This window comes from Equus quagga, unplaced genomic scaffold (assembly GCF_021613505.1).
Source record: "Equus quagga isolate Etosha38 unplaced genomic scaffold, UCLA_HA_Equagga_1.0 73436_RagTag, whole genome shotgun sequence".
In the NCBI taxonomy this organism is placed as follows: domain Eukaryota; kingdom Metazoa; phylum Chordata; class Mammalia; order Perissodactyla; family Equidae; genus Equus; species Equus quagga.
In genome coordinates, this window is record NW_025802775.1 from 40,340 (window position 1) to 45,034 (window position 4,695).

Genomic DNA, 4,695 nt, shown 5'->3' on the forward strand with positions numbered 1-4,695 from the left:
TCAATATCTTATAGATTTCAGTGTACAGGTCTTTCACTTCCTTGGTTAAATTTATTCCTATGTATTCTTTCTTTGATACTCTCCCATTGAACTCTTGCACAGAAGCCCTGCTGGCTACCAGAGCCAGACTTTCAAGGAGCATATCCTGGGAAGCAGCCACCAAACCTGGGGCACTGGACATAAAGACCAGGGCACTAGACAGTTGTAAAAATATCACCTCAGGAGATACCTGTGTCCTGGAGTGGCAGAGGGAAAGCAGAAAGATAGGGCCTAGGCTCTAAGGTCCCTAGTTTCAAGATATTAAACAAAAACATCATTAAATTGAAATTAGGAGGCCAAAAGAGGAGCTCTCACACTCTTCATTGACAGCAGAGCCTAACAGGAAGAAAGACTTCCTCTTCTTGACCAGCATGAAGCTCAGCCAAGGAGAGACTGTCACAATTCAGCCAATGAAAAGCCAGTACAACTCCAACTCTTTGTTGAGAATAGCCCTCTCAACTTTCTCGTCCTCTCCATAAAAGAGTTTCTCCTCTCTTGCTGGTGTGGAACTTGCACGTGGAACACCACGGTTGCAGACCTTGAATTGCAATTCTTTGCTGAGCCTGAATAAACCGATTTTTTTTTCTGGAGAAATAAATGGCTGCCTATTTGTTTAAGGTCAACATTTTGCTGGCCTGAATGGGGATCCAGAGACAACTCTGACAACTCCAAGGCTGGTGAGTAAACAGGTGTGGTACCCACAACAGAGCCCATTGAGCTTGTTTTTCTTGCCGACCCCGGAGTTTGAGGGTGAGTCTTTCTCCTGGATCTTTGCTTCCACCCTTTTTGGATGTGAGGCTCTCCAGGCTTTATTTGAGATCTATTTTAAGGCTTTGTCCTTTTCTGGTTAAGGCCTTGTTTGTCTGTGGGTACTCAGGTGGCGCTTCAGCCTGACTCTGAATCAGCCTGTTTCTTTGAACTGTGCTGGGCTTTGGTCTGATTCCTTTTGGAACTGGACTGTTGTCATACTTGGAACTGGTTAGCCTTCAGCCTGACTTTCAGACTATTCATTGGAACTGTGCCATCCAGCCTTGGGCCTGACTGCACGGGGAGCAGACTGTCCCTTTAAGCTGTATTGATCAACCTTCTGCCCTATTCCTTTGGTTACCAAACTGTTCTTTGGAACTGCATTGATTTGGTCCACCATAATGGAATTGGACTGTCCTATTAGAGCTGGCTGTATTAAGCCTATAGGTTGTTTGAGCTTTTCAAGTTGTTGAAGCTGTTTGAGCTGTTTAGGCTGTTTGAGAATTGTCCCTTTGCTCTAGAGAAAAATCTCTAAGAAATTAGATCCCAGTTATCTGAATATTTTGAGGGCGCCCTGCAGACAGGGACCATGACCTATTTTATGTTTAAAAATCACAATGTCTCATGCACATTTCTAACTAAATGGACCGATTTAACCAAAGTAATTGAGCATATCAATAGCCATTATGGGGAACTTTTGAACTCCCCAAACTTAACTTTTGTAAAACTAAACTAAATGATCATAGTTCTGTAATTTCCAAAACTGAATGGAATGCCCATGTCAACTGGTATTTTGAGGCTTCCAAACATTATCAGGAGTCTAAAATTGCCTCTTTGCAAAATAAAATTTTAAGATTAACTGAGGCAAACAAATGATCAAAGAAAGATAAAGTGGCTTCTGAAGGCCTGTGTTCCTCTCTTCTGGTGTCATCTTGTTCCTCTTCCTGGTTTCTTAGTCTCAGACTCTCCCTCCAGCGCCATCTTCCTCCTTCCCTTCTATACCGCCTGCACCTCCTCTACACCCTCAATTCCCCCAAACTAACACCTTTTCCAAACTTCCCTTTCCTCTGAAACTCTCCTCACTCTCTCTTCCTCTGAATCTATCAGAACTTGTTCCTTTAAAGCTAAGTTTTCTGGGGATCCAAAGGCTAAACCCTTAATTTCATATGTTCCTTGGACTAAGACTCAACTGCAAGCCTTATTCAAAGACTTTCCCATAGTACCCAAAGATCCTCACAGATTTGCTGAGGAACTCAATACAGTCATTCAAACTTATCAACCGGGTTTCCCAGATTTATATCAGCTAGTTCATACGCTTGTCAGTAAAGGCCAGGCCAGCATTGAATAAAAACTGCTAATTGGGAGAATCCTGAAAAGTCTAGAGTTACAACCAGGACATCAACCCATTAACCTGTTGTATGATCAGGCTCAGGAAACCACTAGATGACTTCATCAGGCCATTCCTAGGGCTTTCCCAAAGCCTGTTGATTGGAACCTAATTCAGGCTTGTGCACAGAAACCTGATGAACCTGTTCATGACTATTACAATTCACCTCATATTGTTTTTAAAGAAAATTCTGGTCTTCCCTCAGATGTTGATTCTACCCAGGCAGCTTTTAACTCTCTTAAGGGGCTGAGCTGGAATCTTTCCCTTCTAGTAAAAAGGATCAGGATGGAATGGAAAACTACGTCCACTCCAGACATGGTTAATAATCTGGCAAACCAACTCTCTCCACCTTTCAATGAATCACCTAAAAGAAAGACCACTAAAATTCTTAATCTTCAACTGCAGTATATGAAGGACCCTAAACGAAGTCAAAATCCTAGTTTCTGTTATTATTGCAAAGAGCCAGGCCATTGGAAAAGAGATTGTTACAAATTTAAGCACTTTGAGCACCTTCAGTTTTCTAACCAGCCTTTCCACGGTCCTCCAAATTCTCAATGATGGGGCTGCAAGGGCTCTTCCCGATCCTCCTTAATTGGCTTGGAGAAACACTTCTCCAGGTTGAAGATGAAGGTCTTTCTATCGTAATTCACAATGGAGCCGCACTCTCGGTGCTCGACCTCACTATTGTAGGCAGTACTCCTGCTTCAGAGTACTAAAACAGTTGAAATAGTGGGGGTGTCTAATAACCTCCAAAGGTTCCTGTCTCTGAACCTATTCCCTTTTGTTTAGGCTCTTTGAGAGACACAAACTCTTTTCTCCTTAGGTCCTCCACCCCTATTCATTTTTCAGACCAAGACTTCTTAAAAAATTTCCAAGCTGAAATTTCTTTCTCCAAAAAGGGGGAAATAATTGTAAGATTTGTCAGTAGTCATCAAAACAGCCAACCAGGAGAATTAAATGACACTGACATCTTTTACTTGTTTCATCTCTGACAGGACTAGAGCTGCTTCTGGAAACACTGGTCATTTGTCCCTATTGAATCAGCTGCCATCAACTGACATTGGTAAAATTCACAGCAGATATCCCATCAATATTCAAATAGATCCTTCACACCCCCTCCCCGGAATAGTTCAATACCATATAAGTAAAGATGCCCTTCAAGGTATAAAGCTGATAAAGAAAAATTATAGGGCTCAAGGCCTCATTATCCTCTGTACTAGTCCCTGTAATGGTCCCATTTTACCTATAAGAAACCCAAGGACTGAGGGTGGAGATTTGTCCAGGACCTTCGAGCAATAAAAGCATTGTTATCCCTCCACAACCTTGTCTTTGTAACTTTCATACGCTACTAACATCCATTCCCACTGGGAGCAAATTCTTTATGGCAATTGATTTATGTAGTGCATTCTTCAGCATTCCAGTTGATGAAGCTCTTCAATAACTCTCACTTCCATTTGGGAAGGAAAACAATTCACTTGGACAGTAATGCCTCAGGGTTTTCCTGAGAGCTGTTTTTCTTTTCACAAGGCCTGAAGGCTGATCCAGATGATGTAAAGTTCCCTAGGAGTTCTACTTTGTTACAATATGTGGATGACTTGCTTCTTTACTCTCCTTCCCAAGTTTCCTTACAGGAAGACAGGATCCAATTGCTGAAGCTTTAGCTTTAAAGGGACATAAGGTCACCAAGGAGAAATTGCAGTTTTCCTCAACCCAGATTTGAAATTTAGGGCATCTGATATCAGAACAAGGGCTATGCCTAGGTCCAGATAGGCTTCATGGTGTCCTAATTTCCCCAAGCCCAAAAGTAGGCTCCAACTGTGAGGTTATCTCGGGCTAGTTGGTTATTGCTGACATTGCATTCCAAATTTTTCTCTTATGGCCAAACCCCTGTATATTTTATTAAAGAACAACAACTCCCACTCAATTTTATGGGAAAAACCAGATTACATAGTCTTAAAGGCCATTAAGGATGAACCCACCTGCCCTTGGACATCCCAATGATAAGATTTGCCTTTTTCTCTTTATATATGAAAAGGAAGGGAATGGCCTTGGGGAACTTACTCAAGAATAAGGGGATTGCCATTTACCCATAGGGTATTATAGCCAGCAACTGGACCCTGTGGCATGGGGACACTCCCCTTGCCTTATAGCCATTACTGCCACTGTCCTTTTGGTTAAGGCCACCAAGAAAATCATTGTAGGATCCCCATTACCCATTTTTGTATCTCATGTATAGAAGCTCTCCTGAATTTTCACCACACTCAACACATTTGACCCAGATGCCTCACTTCCTATGAAATTATTTTAATTGATCCTCAGATAACTCTTTTCTGATAACCTTTACACTGCTACTTTTCTCCCCTCCATTACCAACAAAATCCCTCATGGCTGCTTATGCTGATGGATCAACTCCTAACTCCTCATGACGATCTGCAGGAAACTCCTTTGGCTAGCACCGACTTCTCATGGTTTACTGAGGGTTCTTATTTAAAAGGTGACAATGGCAAATGTTGTACTGGGTA